This window comes from Bidens hawaiensis, unplaced genomic scaffold, assembly GCF_021521415.1.
Source record: "Bidens hawaiensis isolate Kalapana, Puna unplaced genomic scaffold, B.hawaiensis_p1.1 tig00013750_1, whole genome shotgun sequence".
NCBI lineage: Eukaryota > Viridiplantae > Streptophyta > Magnoliopsida > Asterales > Asteraceae > Bidens > Bidens hawaiensis.
Genome location: NW_027492172.1, coordinates 268,885 through 292,105, shown reverse-complemented (window position 1 = coordinate 292,105; position 23,221 = coordinate 268,885). Strand labels below are relative to the sequence as shown.

The window sequence follows — 23,221 nt, the reverse complement described above, 5'->3', positions numbered from 1 at the left end:
GATACTGCATTTTCTCCAAGTCCTTCTCATCAATTATTGGTTTTCCTTGTGCATTTTCCTTTTTTCATTACTCTTGGGTGTCTTATTAGCTCACTATTTCTAGACTTGTAAATGTTGTATCAGTTCCAGCAGCAAATATATCCTGCATGAAATACAACCTTTGATTGTTTTTCCTTAATAATTGGTATTCGATGTGTAATTGGGATTCCTAATACATACTTTTAAATTATATTTTAAAATACTGTATAGATCTATATAAAACTGAGCATGTGGGTTGTAGAGGTTTTTTTCCAGTTTTTTCGAGTTAATGAATCAAGCTTATGATCATATAAATGTGTTTGTGTTTAATTGATTCTGGTATCCAAGAGGTGTGGTGTTAATTCCTAGTAAATTACTAGATTATGGACATTTTTATAGCATTACATAACATCAACTTGATGTGAGGCTAATCAATAGAATGAGCGACTTATACGTGAACCGGTGAAGGTGCTGAAGAGGGGTGAAAAACGTCCCATAGATCACAAACATTTATCTTAAAACCTGTTACTATTTATTTAAGTTGCATTTTTTATTTCATGTAAAAGTTTACTCAATATATCGGTTACTTTGATCAAAGTTAATGAGCCGGTTAATAGAATAATATGCAAAATAGAGGTTCATCGTATTGTTATCAATGCTTGTTAATATCTTGATGGCACACTGCGTTGGAGTAAATCAACCTCGTTCTTATGGTGGAGATCGTGGGATTGATTGTTTGTGGTGTATATTGAATTACCTCAATGATAATGCCGAGGAACTTGAAAAAATCCATAAGGAACGACATGTTGTGATCATGGGTGGTGTATATTCAAAATCCCATTGTGAACAAAACTCCCTACCTCACCTATATTTGTTCGATCACGTACTAATAACGCGACATCTAAGATAGTTGTAAACCTGTCGCTAAAGCCTATTTGCAAATGGTTTACAATCGATGCACATTTCATTGTCGCTAATCTGTTTACAACTGAACTTCAGTGAGCAACTAACCTGGCTCATTGTAACCAAAATTGCGACCGGCCAAACCCACGGCAACCGGATCCATCCGTGACAGGTTCGTGGACAAAAAAATTTGTGAATGGGATTTTACGACCAATTAGCTCTGTCGCTATTTTTGTGTGCATTTATTCCCCTCTCTAATTTGAAAAGTATTGTAGTAGACTAGCAGTGGATATTATTAAGGAAAGTGAATAAATCAAGATCTACATTCAAACCATTTTGAATTAGTCTCCGTCACGACTTTGGAATATTCATATTTGTAAACTGCATTTATTATGATTGCATAGTTGTAGCCTTAGATTAAGCATTCTCCATTTATTTCTCTCTGTATATATATGTCAATATACAATAGAACAAAGTATCTTTTACCAAACTATTATTTACTTCAATATGGTATCAAAGCCTATCTTTTTCTATTAAAAATCTCTCTCATTTCCGAACAGCACATACCCCCTCTCTATTTACATGGCAACCTCCAACAACCTCAATGTCAACAATACACCCGCATCTAATGGAAAACGTCCATTCCTTGGCTGATGTCAATGGTGTCACATCAAAGGCCACACCATTGCAAGTTACAACTCTTTTAAAAATATGTCTTCTAACGCGGTCATACCGCCATTTACCTGTAATATGCAGGTCTCTAAAACATCCCCACGTGTGAATACGTTAGGCATTCAAACTAACCCAACACAAGCAAATTGGCTTCTTGATAGTGGTGCGTCACATCATGTGACAAACAACCTAAACGCATTGTTTCATCATGCACCCTATGATGGTACCGAGAAACTTATAATCGGTGACGGTTCGTCCCTTACCATAACTCATACTGGTTCAATCATAATCCACACACCAAACAAACCACTAATCTTAAAACACGTTCTTTGTGTTCCCTCAATTTCTCGAAATATTATTTCTATATCCCGATTATGTCATGATAATAACTTTCTAATCAAGTTTTATGATTTTACCTTTGTCATAAAGGATCGAAGTTCCAACATCCCTCTTCTTAAAGGAACGGCACGTAACGGGATATATGAAATCCGCTCTTCACTCTCACCACATCCTCCCACAACATTCTCACTACAAAATACAACCTCCAAGCATTGGCACCATCGTTTGGGCCATCCAAATGATAAGACGTTGCAATCTTTATCCTCTATCATTTCTTGCATCTTTGATTCCAACAATAATTGCAACTCTTGTCATATAAACAAAAGCCATAAACTACCCTTTTATCAATCTAGCTTATCCTCTCAAGCACCTCTAGATCTAATACTTTCCGATGTATGGTCATCACCAATTACATCATTTGACGGATTCAAATATTATATAATTTTCGTTGATCATTACACTAAATATATATGGTTGTATCCACTCAAAAACAAATCCGATTCTTTAGAAATCTTCATCCATTTTCAAAATCCAGTTGAAAATTATTTTCAAACCACTATCAAACAATTTTTCTCCGACAACGGTGGAGAATACATAAAACTTACATCACATCTTAAATCAAAGGGGGTGTCCCACCTCACTTCTCCTCCTCACACACCCGAACACAATGGTTATGCGAAACGTAGACACCGTCATATTGTCGAAACAGGTCTATCTCTTCTCTCACATGCAAAATTACCTTCTCAATAATGGCCATTTGCTATGACCACTGCCGCCTATCTAATAAACCGCCTTCCCACCCCAACTCTTCAAAACACATCCACATATCATCGTCTATTCAATAAACATCCAAACTATGGTAAATTAAGGAATTTCGGTTGCCTTGGTTATCCGTGGCTTCGTCCCTATTCCCCACACAAACTTCACCCAAAATCCAAACCATGTATCTTCGTCGGTTATTCTTCGTCTCAAAGTGCGTATTACGCCCTCGACCCCATCACTAATATAATCTACACCTCAAGACATGTTTAATTCATTGAAGATGAGTTTCCGTATGAAACTATCTCAAATAATACCCATCAATCGAACCCAGACCCCACCATTTGGTTTCCCATAACCATTCCTATCATTGCTAAAAGTACCTCACCACCTTCTGATCATTTTACAACCAATCCAATACAAAGTCAAATTAATACCCCACCGAATCCAGTACAAACTCAATTCAATACCCCACCCACAACCTCTAATCAATTCGACAATTTACAAACCACCCCAACACCTTCTGTCCAAATCGATACATTACCTAACACCATCAATCAAACATCATCTCCCATCACCCAATCCAGACCACATGAAACTCAATCGATACCACCCACCACTTCTACCCGAATTTGCAAGCCTAATACGCGATATCACAATGAAAACTTTCAGTTATATACCGCCACAAATGGTCCGGTAAATGACCCATCCACAGTCACTCAAGCTCTAAAACATCCTTCATGGAGAAAAGCAATGACCCAAGAAAGCACTCAAAAGCAATCAAACATGGACTTTAGTTCCACCTACATCTGCCCCAAATATTGTTGGAAGCAAATGGGTATTCCGAACAAAATATAATCCCGACGGGTCAATTGAGCGTCTCAAAGCGTGCCTTGTCGCCAAGGGGTTCCATCAAAGGCCTGGCATCGACTTTGCTGAAACCTTTAGTCCCGTTGTCAAACCCGCAACTCTTCGTTTAATTTTATCTCTTGCTGTCTCGCATCATTGGAGCCTTCGCCAACTTGATGTTAACAATGCCTTTCTCCAAGGCACCTTAACAGAAGATGTGTATATGGCACAACCTCCCGGATTCATAGATCCATCTTTTCCATCCCATGTTTGTAAACTGAACAAAGCCATTTATGGCTTACGACAAGCATCACGTGCTTGGTATGAAGAACTCAAGACATACCTCATTCCAAACACTTTAAACCCACAATATCAGATCCATCCTTGTTTATCCAAACAAATGGTTCTTCTTCAATTTTTATCCTTTTCTATGTCGATGACATCATTATCACCGGCCCCTCTACTCAAATCATTGATGATTTTATCTCAAATCTATCCACCAAATTCTCTCTGAAAGATCTTGGCAATTTATCTTACTTTCTTGGAATCGAAGTCTTACCTCACCCTCAAGGTCTTTTTCTATCTCAAACTAAATACATAAACGATGTCCTCAAACGTGCCAATATGAGTGAATGTAAACCAAATGCCACACCTATTATGTGTTCCGAAACCATCACACTGCATGGAGGAACGCGCCTCTCCACACCCACAGAGTATAGAGCACTTGTTGGTGCGTTACAGTACTTATCTTTATCACGGCCAGATGTTGCCTTCACTGTTAATAAACTTTCACAATTCATGCATGTACCAACATCAACACATTGGAGTGCCCTCAAACGGTTATTGAGATACCTACATGGTTCAATTCACAAAGGTCTCTTATTAAAAAGGTCCTCACCATTACAACTTCATGGCTTTACCGATGCCGATTGGGCAAGTTATATTGTCTATCTGGTTATATTGTCTATCTCGGCTCGAACCCTATTGCATGGAGCTCCAAACGACAAAGTACACTAGCACGGTCATCAACCGAAGCTGAATTTCGTGCTGTGGCCTCAATTACTACCGAAATTATGTGGATCAAATCTCTCCTCAAAGAACTCGGTCTTAAATCCACAGCAACCCCAACCATCTTTTGTGACAACTTAAGTGCAACACAATACTCCGCAAACACAGTTTTTCACTCTCGTATGAAACATCTTGCACTTGATTTTCACTTCGTTCGTGAAAAAGTACATGACCGCTCCATAAGGGTTACTCATATATCAGGAAACGATCAACTAGCAGATGCTCTCACAAAACCACTTTCAAGAACACGTTTTCATCTTCTCACATCCAAGATTGGACTTGCAACAAAACCGTCCATCTTGAGGGAGCATATTAAGGAAATTGCATAAATCAAGATCTACATTCAAACCATTTTGAATTAGTCTCCGTCACAACTTTGGAATATGCATATTTGTAAACTGCATTTATTATGATTGCATAGTTGTAGCCTTAGATTAAGCATTCTCCATTTATTTCTCTCTGTATATATATATGTCAATATACAATAGAACAAAGTATCTTTTCCCAAACTATTATTTACTTCTATAGATATGTCTTGATTCTTGATATTAATATTGGTTTATTATGGAAAATAAGAAAAAGGAAAACTGTATTAATTAATTGTCTTCGAAAAGCCTTCATGTACTTCTTTTACGTTTTCTGGACCAACACAACTTAGACTACTCGTAGTGGGTGAAGAGTTGGGACGACAATTGGGCGATAAGGGCTACAACACTGCCCCCATGCGATATGTGGGGCGAAATGGGAGGCGGGGGGGGGGGGGGCCGAGAACCTTTTATTGACGTTCGTTGTGTGAAAATAATAATAAAATAACAATATGACCGTTGGAACGGTCAAAATTAAAAAAAAGGTTTAATCTAAAGAACATATATATATATATATAGGATTGGTATCATTTAAAAACTCCAAAAAAGTTAAGAACTGTTAGGAACTCTAAACAATCAAACATTTTTTAATTTTTTTTATATACTAACATTATTTAAGAGTAGTTTTATCATATTTTATATAAAAAATTTTGATTACATATATAAATCACAGGTTACATATGTGTAAAATTTATGTATTAACAAAATTATATAGGTATAAAATAAAACATAGATATGTATAAAAACTAATTTTCAAAATTGTAATTATAAATATAGATATACAAAATGATGAAACTACACTCAAATAACATTAACATACAAAAATTTTTATAAAAAACGTTAGTTTTCAATGGTTCCTTCAAGTTGTTAAATAATTTAAGGGTTCTGTAATGATACTCATCCTATATATATATATATATTTATATATATATATATATATATATATTTATATATATATATATATACCCTTCTTCTCCAAACTCATATCCATTTCATACACTACACATAACCAAATTATTCAAAAATACAACCAAACTGAATCCTAGAAACAACCCGAACCAACCGAAACGCCCATTCCCTTCTTTCGAAACCCATGTCGTGGAACTCACCGGTACCATGAGAGAAACCATCAAACAACACGAAAAGATTGTCGTGGAACTCACCGCTACCATGAGAGAAACCATCAAACAACACGAAAAGATTGTCGTGGAACTCACCGCTACCATGAGAGAAACCATCAAACAACACGAAAAGATTGTCGTGGAACTCACCACTACCATAAGAGAAACCAACAAACAACACATTGCCGCTATGTTGAAATTACGGGAAATGAGTAAAGAATACGAATCCCTCAAAGCGGTCGGGTTACACTAAGAGGCCGCATTATTGCAACGACGACGAGTTGAAAAAATGCGCGAATATTATGGCTATTAGTTTGTTTTTTTTTGTTATATATATTTTTTAAGGTTTCTATTTTAATTTTAATGTATTTTTATTTAATTATTTAATTTAATGTTTTTTATTTGTTTAATTTAATTATTAAAAGAAAATAATAGAAAATGAGGGGGCTACAAAACCAATACATCCCAAAAACAAATTCCTATCATTTGCTGATTGGGCGCCATGTGTCGCAATTCGTCCAATTTGTAGCCCCTCCACTACGCATAACCTTATAAATTGTTTAGGAAAACACGAGTTGTAAGATTAAATACATAATATATTATATATGGCCATTATAAGCATTTATATTATAATAGTTCATAATATTAATTACCAAAACACGAGTTTGGTAATTGTTGATGGCCATATTACCCTTACTAACTAATAAAGGGTTTCTCCTTGGGTGTATATATAGAGAGATAAATATTAACATCATAACCTAATCACAAGAACCGAGTTCCTCTCAAGAACTCTAACACCATTCTTAACTATACATCCTAAAGAGGAACTCGACCAAGCTGACAACCATGTCGTCTACATCCTTCTCTGTTACGATTACAACCCTCACTACTGTAACAAGTTCATAGGTTTAATATTTATCTTGTTTTCTATTAATTTCATAAAGAACTTATCAACATGTGGTATCAGGGCGATGTTGATTAATCAGTTCTTAATGTTTTCCCTAAATCTAGAATTAAAATCGAAATCATGAATTTTGATTAAAACCCTAATTTTTTTTGTTTTTCATGTTTTGTTAAGAAAACTGGTTATAACTGATAAAATTAATATTTAAAACTCTAATATATTCGAAATATGTTAAAAATATGTTTAAGATTTCGATTCCAAGGAAAACTGACTAAAGATTATTCGAAGATGTTCATCAACTTCATCATAAAAACCGAAAAATCATCATTATTTTGGATGAATCCTAGGAATAAAATATGTTATTTTCAATTTGGATTGATTTTTATCTATTAAAAAATTTAAAAAATGATATAGTTTTATCAATAAAATATTTCAAAATCTTTGATAATTATAATTAAATCTTTCAAATTTGGAAACAGGATAATTCATTAAAATTCGAATTTCATCTTTATAATACATTAGTTTATGGGATTTAAAAATAATTGATGGGAAAAATAATTTATGGGTTAAAAATAGTTTATGGGTTTAAATTTTAAAATTAAATTTCGGATTTTTTTCCTATAATGGTTTTGGTTTACCAAAATCTCAAAAACCTTATAATACCAGAAACTTTTATAATACCGAAAACCCACTAAAAGTCGGGCTCACTAAAATTCCCAAGAACTCAAATTCCCAAGAACTCAAAAGTCTTGATAACTAATTTCCCGAAACTCTAATTTTCCTATAAACAGTTCTTAATTAAATGTTTTGTAAACAATTTAATCTTATAAAATTTTACAAAGCATAAAAGGCTTAGCTTGAGTAAATATTGATGTATCACTTCTGTCCAAAGGTGACGTGCTACATTTACCATATCATTCAAGTCTAATTAAAAATTTTTGTTAGTTTTTGCCTAACATGTTATAAATGTCTCACTTCTGCCCAAAGGTGATGTGTTACATTTTTATCCAGCAAAACTAGCATGTGTATAATTAAAATAAATGTCTCACTTCTGTCCAAAGGTGATGTATACAATTGTTTTGCCCACATACTTAAATAAAATTTAATTCTGTCTAAAGGTGATTTATTTTTTGTTTACGTAGAACTTTTAATTATTATCAATTAGTTTGATGTTAATAATAGATATATCACATCTTCAATAAAATATAATGATCCTCACATTAATGATCATTCATTAATCCAATGATCATAAACTTTAATCTATCTTACTTTAATATCCCATAGCATTACTCATTATAATTTTCTTCTATAAATAACTATTTCATCCAAATCATCCACTCTAATATTAAAGCATAATATAAGTTCTACATCATAAAGAGTTTCAATAATATTCAGCTCTTCTCATTTTTAATTATCCATTAAGACATGATATGACTATCCTTCTGCTCCTTATAATAATAATCATTATATTGAAAACTAGAGCATAACAAATAGGATGAGTCAATGATGATGTCTCTTATGATAATGATAACCAATAACTTTTTTAAATAAATGTTATCACTAGAGTTGTTCTTGATTTAGTTTTTCCTATTCTAAGTACTAACTATAAGGTTTAATGGTATCTTTGAATACATCATAATGTACAATACCATGACCCATAAAATTAAGGGTTCACACATGAAAATAAATACAATTTTATAGTACATTACATATAAAAATTTTCAATAGTACAATTTGGTGTCTTAAGAATAAACTATAACACTCTGAAGTACCAATAGAAAATGAGTGTGTTGACCAGCAACATATGTACAAGAAAAGAAATGTCTGGTACTGGAAATAATATGTTATTCAACTCACACCACTAAAACTTAAAAGAGGATAATTCTAAGGTTCATAGACAAAAATAAGTATTAATTCCAACTTTAATTTCTCTAATGATAAGTCTCATTGCAAATATATGTCATTAGATTAGGCATAAGCATTATAAGACTATCCATAATTCAAAAGAATACCTGGCTAAAACTGATAGTTGTATAAATGATATTTAAGTATGCTAATCCTAATATTCTCATCAACACATGATTGGTTGAGTCTAGTTCTATATGATTACTCGAAATCAACAAATAACTAACACAATTGTCGGTGACAAAATATACATGTTAAGGTTATTAGAACCATGATAAACTGTCTTTTAATTACACTTTATGGTACCTTAAATATTCTGGAGATTAATCAGAATTTAGTATCAATACTTAAGCTACATTATGACAGTTATGAGGTTTGCATAGCCAACATAAAGTCACTCTTACCTCAAAATCTCATATTATTTGTTATCAATATTTGGATTAAAATATTTATAAAATAGAACTACATGATGCTATAAACTTTACAACTTTTGTTATCATGGAAATAAAAATTTACCAAAAGACAAATGAGACCTATAAAATTCATCCATTAAAACCAAATTTCAGGAGAAATCGTGACATGGTTGATGAGTGTGACTTTTCATATAATCTCATTTTAGTTATTTTAAAGCATTTGTTAGATGCCCTAAACTTTGCTTGGCTTAAGAAATAAGTATGGGTCCACCAGAACTTATATTTCACTTAAATTCGTGAAACTTATTCAATGGGAATATTCAGACATAATTCTTTTATCATTTAAAAGGCTATTAGTTGTATGTAATATGTCTTCAATGGTCCACAGTATTAAAGAAATACATTCATATATATACTTAATATGATTTCTTCTACTTATGTTCCTATATCTCTTATGACATCTGAACGTTAATGAAATCAAATCAAGTCTAATATATAAATGACATATTCCCACGTCATGTACATTATTGAAACTTTTCTTGTATTTTCATTGAGATATTAAAGATCGTTGGGAGCCTTAAGTGTCTCAATTATAACTTAGTAGATTTTCAAGAGGTGGGGAAGTGAAAACTTTATATTATCTCAATTAGGGATGGAAATGAAACCCGGACCCGATGGAAAACCCGAAAACCGGCATAAATGGGACGGGTAATACCGGACCCATTAGGGTTTGGGACGGGTTTGGGATTAGTTTTAAAACTTTTCGCGGGTTTGGGACAGGTTTGGAATTTCTAATATACCCGATTACCCGACCCGATTACCCGATAACATAAAATCATTTACCCGATTATATACCCGATGTACCCGATATAGCTTATTATATTATATATATATATACTATATTCCAAATATGTTTTTTTGTCTAAACTTGTTTGGGAATATCTAAACCCGACCCAAACCCGACCCATTGCCATCCCTAATCTCAATTACACCTTTTGTACAAGACAATGCTCCATCACAATACTATTCCATCAAAACCTATCTCTTTAGAATTTATTATTTCTCTTACAAAAGATTCATTGTTTCTTATATGTAAGCATACTTCAATTCTTAATAAAATAATCCTCACAAGAGAAACTACGACGACTTACATCATTAACTTGTTTCTCTATTAAAATCTATTGGTATTTAAATATTGACCCTAAGCATGATAAGTTTCTAAGTGTTTCTAAAGTCAGTGGAAGCAGTAAAAGTCCTTATAATGACTTGTTAAAAGTACAAGAGGCGGGGGAAGAGAGTCATTAAATTTTACTCCAAGTTTAACTCTAGTTACACCTCTTGTATACCATACTGCACCAAATCTTACACAGTTAAAATCCTGAAAATTATAACAACCAAACTAAGAGCTAATCCTTAAAACTGAGACTTTTAAAATTACCAAATGATAAACTTAGGAGGCCCTCTAGGTTTTAAAACCTACTGACATTGGTGATTATGTAAACTCCCTAACTAAGGTTGAAATGGATGTTGGAAAGCTTAATGATCCTACCCCTTCTAATTAAACCATTAAATCAATCAATCTTCTGAATGGAATAAAGCTATTATTAGCAAAATTGACTCCATAAGTCAGAATAAAATTTAGATTTGGTTGAATCACCTAAGAGTGTTCATAACTAAATTAAATCCCAAGAAAAAAAAAGTTAAGAAATTAAGAAGGACGATTGATTGTTAAAGGATATATTCAAGGAGAAACCAATTATCAAAGAATCTTTTTACCTATATTACAAAAGATTTCTATAAGTATCATCATTGTTCAAGTAGCTTGAAAAAGTTTAGAGCTACATTAAATGAACACTAAAAGAACTTTCCCTAAAAATCGGTTTACATATTTATATGTTCATAAAACAACCTGAAAATTATAAACTGAAGGTCAAAGAACATTTATTCTATAAGTCAATAAATTCCATATATGGGTTAATATGCAAACATCAAAATGTGATGAAATCTTTATACAATTATTTTAATAAAAAACAAAGTGATTTAATGTACATTGTAACATCTCATTTTTCGAGTTTCGGTTAATAAATGAAATATGAGTTATTATGAGTTAGGCTAGGTTGGGTTAAATGGATATGGGTTATGGACATGGGTTATGAAGGATGGAAGGAAATGCCATGGGCTTAAGCCCATGATGCATAATTATATAAGTCATAATTACATATTTAATTTCATTTTACACATATTCCATACACCACCAAAACACACATTTAAGCTCTCTCTCGAGTTTCTCTCCTTTTCTCTAGCCGATCCAAGATAGAAAACCGATCCCGATTCAAGGTAATGATAGCATGATGTTGTATGAACTTAAACCCGTTAGATATGGTCACGAAACAACGAGCCGACACCGTTAAACCATTTAAGTCATGAGATCCGGGTGGAATCGGGTATAAACCGAACCTAAGAGGAGCTTAGGTATCTACCTAGCTCAGATCGGGATTGAACGGGGCAAAAAATGGTGAAAAACTAGTCAAAACTCATTTTTTTCCGGCGACGGCGCCGGAAGTATGTACGAGGTAAAAGGGAATGTCAAAGAATGTTCCTGACATTCTCTGACCTAACCCTAATTAGTTAACGAAGAGTTAACAAATTAGGGGTGATTCGCCAAGCAGTACGTTAAAGTTAACCTAACGAACTAGACTCAGTTCATGTTCAAGTTCGCTAAGCATGAGGTAAGGAACTAGCTTCTGATTCGCTAAGACCATTCGTTAAAGGAGATAACGAATTGGAAGGTCCAATTCGTTACATGGACTGATTCGCTACATGAACTGATTCGGCAAGGGACCAATTCGTTATAAGGTCCAATTCCTTACAAGGACCAGTTCATTATGATAACCCAATTCGTTATGATGACTTGGCAGCTCGACCCCAGCCAGGGGCTCTTCTCCTTGGACCCTGCTAGGGGCTGCCGCCCCTAGAATCACGCTGCCAGGGGCACTGCCCCCGGACCCCTGTTCGTTGCTGGATATAATTAAACCAGAAATGCGATATGGGTATTGATAGTTAATTGATACGTGTAATTGTTATACAGTTAGTCATGCACAGCTAAATAAGGGAATAACTATTAACGATGAACGTAACCACATTCAGGTGAGTTTCTTGCCCCACTTCCTTATTATGTTTTCGGGGCTATGTGCATACTCGATGTGATAGTAATATACTTACCTTAAGTGGTAATTGTATGCCTTATATGAATTATGTATGATGATTGCTTGACGGTGCATGAACGATCTTTGGATATTGCATGGACCGTCAGGTGGTAGCTAAAGGTATGAATGATATATATATATAATGTATGAATGATGCATGTATGAAGTTTGTATGATGTATGTATGATATGTTAATAGTACGTGAACGATATTCGGATATTGCACGTGTTATTAAGGCAAGTATGTAAAGGACAGGTATGTTACAGTAGCACGATATAAAGGGACCAGACCCTAATAATATCTGTGACGATAGGGACCAGACCCTAATAATATCTGTGAGAATATGGACCAGACCCTTATAATATCCGTGATGGTAGAGACCAGACCCTAATAATATCTGTGATGGTAGGGACCAGACCCTAATAATATCTGTGATGTTCGGGACCAGACCCTTATAATATCTGTGAGGTTATAGGGCAAAAGGCTCTTTAAATAGTATGGATAGTTATGTATATAAAGTAAAGTATGAAAAATGTACACACCGTCGGGCACGTGTGCAAGTATGAGAACAGATTGTATGTTGTATGATTAACTAGAACTCACTCAGCTTAGCTGACTTTTAGTATGCATGCAGATGAGTAAACTGAGGCAGCTCGCATGAGGGGAAGCACATGAGATGATCTTGAAGAAGCTGGCATATCAAGAAATGTTATGTTATACTAAAAAGACAATGTTTTACGTTTAAATGATTTGAATGCTTGTTAAGACAAGGATTAATGGTCATGTAATGTAATGGTTTGACTGTTTTTAATATTCCGTGAATGTTTTTATTAACTCTGATATTTAGAACTATGTTAATGAGTAAATCCAACGTCCAACGTAGGGCACCGGTAACGGGGCCTTTCAAGTTGGTATCAGAATAAAGTTCAAGAGATTTAAGCATCCTACATGCTTAGACTCGAATAGAGAATGAGATTTAAGTAAGAACAAAAAGAAGATGCCAATTCAAGATAGACATGTGTCACTCAATCAAGCTCAGTAACGGTAAAGTGTATGGTTAAATAATGAATGTTAATGTTAGCTTAACTGCTAGAGAAAGGATATGTGTATGTAGGGATAGGATTTCTTGATTGTTTGATTGATTAACTGTATAAGAGTAGAATTAGCACAAATAGACTAATGAGAGGAAGTGTAGAGGACACGGAAAGTAACGTGATCAGCTAATCACAGCTGGCCACTGTTATTACCTGTTAGCCTTACTATCCTTGTGCTAAATGGTTCCTTAAGTGATAACGTTTGTGTTTCCTTATAGAATACGAATGGCTGGAGCTAAGAAAGCTGCTGGAAGAGGAGGACATACGGAATGTCGTGGTAGCCCACGCTTTGTTCGAGAACCGTCAGTAGAGGCAGCCACCAACAATGAAGGCGAAATAAGTTTAGCTGGTTAAAATCCGAGTAACAACGAGGGAGTTCAACTGGACCCCGCGATTCAAACTGCCATTGCTCAAGCGGTAGCAGCTGCTGTGAAAAACATGAATCTCGAAAAGTCTGCTGGGGTCCGTGAAGGTACCATTGAAAGGGCGGAAGGAGATGATAAGAAGGATGATGAAAGGTAGAGGGAAGAATCAAGCGTGGTTAAATCGGTGATGGTTAATGATAGGAAAAGGGGCCGAGGTGGATGCAACTATAAGTCTTTCAAAGGTTGCCACCCACTAAAGCTAACTGGCTTGGGAGACGCAATCGCTACTCTCCAATGGATAACCACGATGGACAAAATTATCCGAATTAGTGAATGCCGTCCCGATCAAGGTGTAGGGTATGCTACCCAATCATTCAGCGAGGAGGCAATGTACTGGTGGGAGTCGGTTGAACAGAGGAAGAGTCGGGAAGAGATCAAAGCTATGAGGTGGGATGATCTGAAGGAATTAGTGATGAAGAGGTTTTGTGCTGATGCCGAGGTAGAAAGTGTTGAAATGAAGTTCTTGAGTCTGAAGGCGGGTAAGATGACACACCGCGAATACACCACTGAATTCAACCGCATGTCAAGGTTGGTGCCGGACTTGGTGAGCACTGAGGCCAAGCGGATCAAGGGTTACCTTAGGGGACTGCTGCAGAATGTTCGCGTCTTGGTCAAGGCTGGTAGACCAGGTACTTTTGATTCTGTTGTGGGCTGGCGGAAATGGTTTATGATGACTTGTCGACAGATGAGGTGGTAGTGGAGGAGAAGAAGGATAAGAAGTGGGTTGCTCCTGCTAAACGACCTGGTACTCAATTGTGGAACCCTAAGAATAAAAGCCGAGAGTCTGGGAGAAGAGGTCGTGTAAGACCTGCGGAAAGATGCATGGTAGTGAGTGTAAGTGGGGTAGGAGTTCTGATGTGTGTAACAATGCGGTAAGGCTTATGGTGGAGAATGCAGGATGGGGTCTAACGCGTGTTATAAGTGTGGAAAGGTATGGCATTATGCCAATGAATGCAGTGCGAAACAAGCGTGTTACAAATGTGGCCAAACAAGCCATATGGCAAGAGAGTGCACTGATGGTGAAGCTGGAGGTAGTGGAAAGAAGGATGCTGATCAAGCAAGGCCGAGGACTAGAGCCTACATGCTGACCCAGGAAAAATCTCGACAGATCGTTGATGTTGTGACCGGTATGTTCTTAGTAAACAGTATTTCTGCTTCAGTATTATTTGATTCGGGTGCGAATAGAAGTTTTGTAGCTACAACATTTAGTAGACTAGCTAAAATGAAATGTGGCCGAGTGTCTGAAACCTTCATAGTAGAAACCGCTAGTGACACCTCGGTGAAAATAATGAAAATGGTTAAGAATTTTAAGGTAGAATTAGAGGGACATGAGTTCCCTGTTACTTTGTATGTTATGACCTTAGGAGGGTTCGATGTAGTCTTAGGAATGGATTGGTTGTCTGAATATGAAGCTCAGATAGTATGTAAGAGTAGGATTATAAAGCTGAAGTCCATGGATGGTAGTGCCATGACGGTTTATGGTGATAAGGAAAGTTCAGGGCTTAACGTCGTTTCGATGATAAAAGCCGAAAGGTTATTAAGACGAGGGTGTGGTGCCTACCTGGTGTATGTTGTCAACGCTACAGCCGAGACGAAAGAAATGAAAGATGTTCCTATTGTGCGCGACTACCCAGAAGTATTCCCAGAGGATCTTCCGGGGTTGCCACCGAAGCAAGAGATAGAATTCCAAATAAATTTAATACCAGAAGCCCAGCCCGTCGCGAAAGCACCTTACCGTCTAGCGCCGTCTGAGATGAAAGAGTTGATGTCCCAACTGCAAGAACTCCTCGACAAAGGTTTCATAAGACCAAGTGTATCCCCTTGGGGCGCGACAGTGTTATTCGTGAAGAAGAAGAAGGATGGAATAATGAGAATGTGCATAGACTAACGCGAGTTGAAAAATGTCTCCACGAAAACCATGTTTTCATCTCGGAGACGAAATTCACTTTAAATTCACTGGTCAGATGACTTTCATAAAAACATGAATTTTGATTTTTTTTAAACTCACGAAGGAGATGAAAACAAGACCACGCTGAGACATTTTTCACACCAAAACTAACGGAGCATATAGTTTTGAATATAAATCCATCGGTTTGCGTCAATATATTTAAACGTGGCACAGTTTCATTGGTAGACGAATATCATCGGCGAGATACCAAAAGCATCACCGCCAATGGTTTTTAAAGGATTAATACTGAAACTTTTAAAACTTTTGGCCTATTTTCAAGTTCTCTGTCTTCAAATTTCAAATTACCCATTTTAAGAATTTCCCTTTTATCTTTTACAGAGATAATAAGAATAATTTATTTGGTGGTTAAGAGTAGGCAGAATAATTAGTTTGAAGTACACATAAGGGCATTCTCATTATATCTTTCAAAAATTATGTGAAGGAAATTTGCAAATTATAGGGTGAGTTTTTAGTGTTTGTGAGTGTAAATTATATAGTGGAGAGAGAAACTGTAATGGATTTTTGTAAAATTGGGGGAAAACAAAGTTTGCCCATATTAATTTTTTTAGGGCAATTTTATTAAATAGTACACAAGTTTCAAAAGTGTTTCAATTATGTCACTCAACTTTATAAGGGCGGACGGGGCGGTGCGTGGTGGCCTCCCCGTCGCGCGTGATGACATATTCAACACCGTCGCTGCCCCCTTGTTACGCAAAAAGATGTGTTTGCGTGATGGTTATCACGCGTGAAGGGGGTGTTTTCCAAGAAGAATGTAGCCGTTGGTGGGGATGTAGCCTTGAAGTGGGGGGTTTAAATAAAAAAACCAATATAAAACCAAAACAAAAACATAAAACCAAATCCAAATCAAAACCAAATCCAACTCAAAAACACTCTCAAACTTCCCCTTCATTCACAACAAAAAAATATGGAATTTCCGAAACACTCGATGCCCTTAGGCACCGATAGCTCTTTGTCTTCGGACGATGACATTCTCGAATGGTTCCTGTTTCTATACAAATAACTTGAAGGCCCGAGCCGTCCGAAGAAAAAGGCGGTGGAGCGTGATCGTATACATGCCCACGACGTGCTAATGAACGACTATATTGTGGAGGAGCCGAAGTACAACGACGAGACGTTTAGGGAACGCTTTCGTTTTCCGAAATCTTTATTCTTAAAGATTGTAGCCGACGTCGAAGCAAATGAAGAATGGTTTCAAGAATCTTACGACGCGAGAGGCAAACGAAGTTTTACGCCGCTTCAAAAATGCACATCCGCTATTCTTCAACTAGCGACAGGTAACCCACCCGACCAATTCGATGAATACTTACAAATGTCTTAGAGAACTTCACGTGTATGTCGACAATTCTTTTGTAACGCGATTATAAAATTGTATGCCAAAGAGTTTCTACGAAAACCAACAAGACACGACATTACACGTCTTTACGCTGCACACGAGGCTAGATGGCATTTTTCAGGGATACTCGGTAACATCGATTGTACACAATATGTTAATTAAAGAAAATGGAAATGCAATTTCTCCAGATTGGGTACCGGATCCTCCGACTCATCTTCCCGTTCCCGATGATGTCCAATTAGACTTGCGGGATGAAGATATTCATCATCGATTGAGATGGGATCTTGTTGCGCATATAGGTTCTTTAGGTTTGGAATTTCCGGATTCAGACGAGGAGTAGACGTTCGTTGTAACTTTTATTTTTTATTTCTAAATTTTAAGTTGAATTATGTTCTATTAAACTATTGTTTTTATTTTTAAGTTCTATTAAATATTGTTTTAATTTTTAAAGTTGCAAAAAAAAATATATTCCATCACACACCATCACACCACACCACCACCCCTAGTAAAAAACCATCACATGTGATGGAATTTGGGTTGGTGATGTGGCACAATATAATTGGGTGGGGTGTGTGATGAGTGATCACACCACATCCACCACCCCTCCCCCCCTAAGGTGTTCCAATTAAATCACTCAACTTTCATATTTTATAAATAAAAGGTTTTAACATGTTTTTTTAGCCTTTTACTTTTTTGTTTCACGTAGAAAATATTTTTATTTTTTTATGCTGACGTTGAGTGGCGAACTGAAATTTATTTTTTATTTTTGAATTTTAATATAATTAACATTTTTTTATAATTTTCTAAATTTAACTACATATATTACAAATTCCGACCCCCACCCCCACTTCTTATCCTCCATTTCTTTCTTGACGCACAAAAAAATCGGTGAGACTCTATTTGAATATTTAGTGACCCGATTTGGAAAGAATATTCATGAATGACTTAATTGGAACACTTTTGACACTTTGTTAATACTATATGAGATATTCCCTATTTTTTAAAATCTGTTGAATTGGTTGTGAGTAGAGGAGACAGAAAACTGTATTGATAAAAGTATAAAAAATATTATTTAATTGAACAAGAAAGAAAATGTATTGTTTTTTAGTATAATTATAAAAACGAGTATGATGGATATGTTAAGAATGCTCTAAGATGACACTCCTAATACTTTTTTTGTTTTTTTGGTTTTTTTGTATTTGTTCTTTTAGTGTCAAACAAAATGCCGTTTAGCTTACTTGCTACTAGGAGTGTTCACGGTCCGGTTTTTACGGTTTCACGTCAAACCGTAACCAAACCATTAATGACGGTTTTTTATTTTCGTAAACCAAAACCAAACCGTTGAACTCTTAAACCGATCATTAGTAATTGTTTGGTTCCGGTTTGGTTTCACGGTTTGCGCTTGTTGGGGTTTTATACAAAATGCCCAAAATGATTTGTTAGATGTAATTATATGGCTCTTCATAATTAACAGAATTTAAAAAATACCATTACAACACTTGATTTATGGGTTCTTATTCGAAAATTTGAAAGGCAAGTTAAAGTCTTTTGTGGTTTAAATTGGGCTTAGCCCACATTTTTTATTTAGTGTCGGTCTTTATATATAATAATGTTTATTATAAGCATTAACAATTTTTATTTAATTATGTCTATTAGTATATTTGTATACACATATATATATATATATATATATATAATATAATATATATAGACAATATTTATAATTAAATCATACGGTCCGGTCCGATTTTATAGGTTGGTTTTGGGTATAAACCAACCATGAAACCAAATCGATGACTGGTTTAGACGGTTTCACGGGTTCAAAACGAACCATAAACACCCCTACTTGCTACTAATTTTCAAAATAATAATTGGCATCGACCATTATATAATTTTCTAAAGCATAAAGAAAAGAAAGAAAAAACAAAAAATTCTAAACCAATTGTCAGTTTGTGGGTGGGGTTGCCAATCCCTTTCACATCATCATCGTAAACTATTTCACAGCGAAAAATAGAAGCGTTAAAGGTAAAGAGCCCCCTTGGGAGTAAGGGATGGCCAAAAAAAAAAAAAATCCCGAGTCTGATAGGTATACCTAAAACCCGAAATAAATGGGATGAGTATACCCAAAACCTGATGGTTATGGGTCGGGTATGGGATTAGAATATAATAATTTTCGCGGATACGGGCCAGGTATGGGATTAGATGATACCCGATCCGATTACCCGAAAACACATACCGAGAACCATATACCTAGGGGTGTTCAAAAGTATCCGAATCCGAATCCGAATCCGTATCCGAATTATCCGACTATCCGTATCCTAACTATCCGAAATTTCGGATATTCGAAAATTCGGATATCCGAATCCTGGATATCCAAACATTCGGATTCGGATTCGGATAGTGATTTTAAGATTTTTCGGATAGTTCGGATATCTGAACTATTCGAAATATTGAATTTAATATTTTTTTAATTATTTTTTATATTTTGAATATATGGAGATGATTTATAATTTTTTTGACTTTTCAAACTAATGTTCATTCACGTGACTCCCTGCCTTTCCAAATCCCAAAGCTATTTTCTTTTTCTATCATATTCTCTTTAACCCTAAATCTAAAACCAAAACGCCGGCCATTATCGCCTCTTGTCTCCAGTCTCCACACCAGTCCACCATACCATCTCCGTCCACAAGCCTCACACTTCAGTTCGGCGTCCCTTCGTTGAACTAGCAGCCGGAAACGAGTTATTTCGACAATCGGAAATGAATTTCCATTGCCACAACATATCTGATTTGGAATGGACATGGAGATGGAACGGAGATCTACGAATAAACAAGGTTTGTCCATCATCTGTAATGGATACGGAGAGGAATGACAAACGGCGGTAGTTGGTGGACGACGGTGGATGCTGATGATGGTCACCGGTTGGTCAAGTGTTTTAATTTTGAAAATATGTTTCTGAATGTTAGAAATGAATGTCAGGTCTATTTTTGAAACTTCATGTATTACTAAATAAAGTTATTAGTTAATAAAATTTAATTTGTTTTTATTTATTTATTTTATATTTCGGATATCAGATTAAATATCCGAACGGATATCCGAAATTTCGGATATCTGAACTTCGGATATCCGAAATTTCGGATGCGGATTCGGATAGTAAAATCCACTATCCGAAATGTTCGGATATCCGGTTTTGAACACCCTGCATATACCCAGATCATATACCCGAAAAATTCTTTATATTTCGTAGGTTGTGAAGCATATATATATATATATATATATATATAAACTATAATTATATTTTTTATTTATTGTCACGCTTATATATATGAAGTGTTATTATATTTAAATTTGTAATAATTGTTATATGAACAAAAGGTATAAATAATTATAATGTTAGAAAATATATACTTAAAAGTCCCAACGAGTATACCTGATACCCGTGGGTATGCCCGATACCCGACAAATACCCGACGGGTAATGTGCCGGGTATGAGACACGATTTTACAAACGGGTATGGGTATGGGATTACCAATACCCAACCTGAACCCGGCCCATTATCATTCCTACTTGGGAGCCACTAGTTTAACGAACTCTAGGACTCAATGTGTGGGGTCAAATGCTTTTTAACCGATTAGAACCTCAAGACATTTTATATATAAATAAATTAAAAAATAAATGATTTTTAGTTAAACCATTATGCGCTTATAATGGAACCCTTTATGCTTACGTGGCAGCGACGTTATTCACTTCTTAGTTAAACCTGTTTAATCAATTTTAAAATTCCTGCATTAACTATTTAATTAATATTGATGCATATAACCGATAAGAAAAGGTATAAAACAAAGGAAGACAAAAATAATAAGTGTGAGAAGAATTTGGGGCAACAAAGAAAAACCCCTCAACAAAATATTTAAAAAAATCATAACTCAAAATATAAATAAAAACTAAAAAAAATTTAAAAAAACCAAAATGATTCCCTCGTCATTCTCGTTAAAAAACCCGACGAAAAGACTCAATGTCGAGAAAAAAAGACACAATGCCGAAAATTAATAAAAAACACTGATAAATAGAAAAAGACACAATAGGCCGAAAAATTTAACACAATGTCGAACAAAATATAACACAATGTTGAGTAATATAACACAATATCAAGAAAAAAAATACAACGTCAAGAAAAAAACACACAATCAATGACGAGAATACACAAAACACAATAATAAATAAAAAGACAAAATGATGTTTTTTCCTCGACATTGTGTCCTTTTCGAGCTTTTTTTAGAACGAGAAAGACGGTGAAAACATTTTTGCGCTTCTATATATTTTTTATTTTTTTTATTAATTTTGAGTTATGATTTTTTAATTAATTTTTCAATATTTTTTCTAAGGGATTTTTTTAACTTGTAATTTTTCTCATCATTCTCATTTTTATCTATTTTATAAAATAAGTTAACCTTATAACTTATAACTGATTGCTCCTAAAAGCAGCCTTTGAACATATATAAATGAATACTTAATGCGCTATCCAAATTTGTGTAGTGTATTTGTACTTGTATCAGTGTGCGTGTTATGTGTATGTGCATAGGTATAAGAAAATGTAAATGTTTTAGTAATAGAAAACATACAAAGATGATTGCTTTGATGGTGTCTCTCTGAAGAAAAAAGCCGGTAGAATTATCTTTTTGTACATCCAATAAGATATCAACTAAATCTTTATCTTCATCACTTTTAGTATACACTCCTCTTTTCTTGCTAATGTGTTCTTCAACAACACCTTCAAGAAACTCGTCAAAATCTTCAGCAACCTTACGCGCTTGGTCCTCCAAACCACTCAATCGATCAATCCAAGACAACCTAGGAATGTAGTTTCCGAAGCTAAAAACACCCAACACATTCATGAACCTGTCCAATAAATCCTTGAACTTAATCCCACTATATGTCCTCCCTAGTGCCACCGTACATATAATGTTATTTGTAAGCCCAACTAGAAACACACTTAGATCAATCACCTAACCACAACAATTTTCGATCTTATTGATAGTAAGAGCCATCTCTTTTTCCCTAATTTGTCGGAATGATTAGACTTGAGTACTATTTAGAAGGTGGACTACTGCAATACTCTTTACCTGCCTCCAATACTCACCATAAGGAGAAAATGTAATGTCTTTGGAGCCATATAACAGTGTATCCGGAATACTCATCTTCAGCCGACTAGCAAATGATAAATCATGGGTTTTCATGATCTCTCGGGCTGCTTCGGCAGAGGAGGCCACCAGCACAGGTACACTTCCAAGGTGCATCAACATGAGCGGACCGTGTTTTTGGGACAGCGTCTGGAGAGAGCGATGAGGACTCGAACCTAGTTGGTGGAGGTTTCCGATGATAGGAAGCTTTCTTGGAGAGGGTGGGATGTTTTTCTTGGTCATAGGATGAAATAAAATCTGCTTGATGCAGAAAAAGATTACAAAAAAGATGAATGAAATTAAGAAGAAAAGGAAGTAGGTTTCTAAGAAAGAAAACACTGTCTTGAGGATATGAGCTACATGTAACAAGAATTTTTAGGTGCTCACTTTCCATATATAAGCATCTTAAGTCCAAGCATTCACACATAATGCACTAAATAATTTGTGGCCGTAGATCTCGTTGATGAACGTATAAAATTCATTTCTATGCTATAATACCTACTGTTCATCTTTCACAATACCTTTTCTTTGTCTTTTTTTTTTAAACGACAGTATTATATTAAACCAGCACCAACTGTCACACCCTAACATACGCTGGAATATGTCGGGACACAACTGATTGCGTAATAGTTCACAAGACACTATTATTGATAATGATAATAACAAGTTAATTTATTACATAAGTCGAAGTACACCAC

The 23,221-nt window shown here is 35.2% G+C and overlaps 1 pseudogene; it reads right to left on the bottom strand.

The window, feature by feature from the left end:
* The window catches only part of LOC143544791 (cytochrome P450 Tp4149-like), a 71,935-nt pseudogene extending 48,930 nt beyond the window's left edge, over window positions 1–23,005 (bottom strand).
* Window positions 23,006–23,221: the final 216 nt, after the last annotated feature.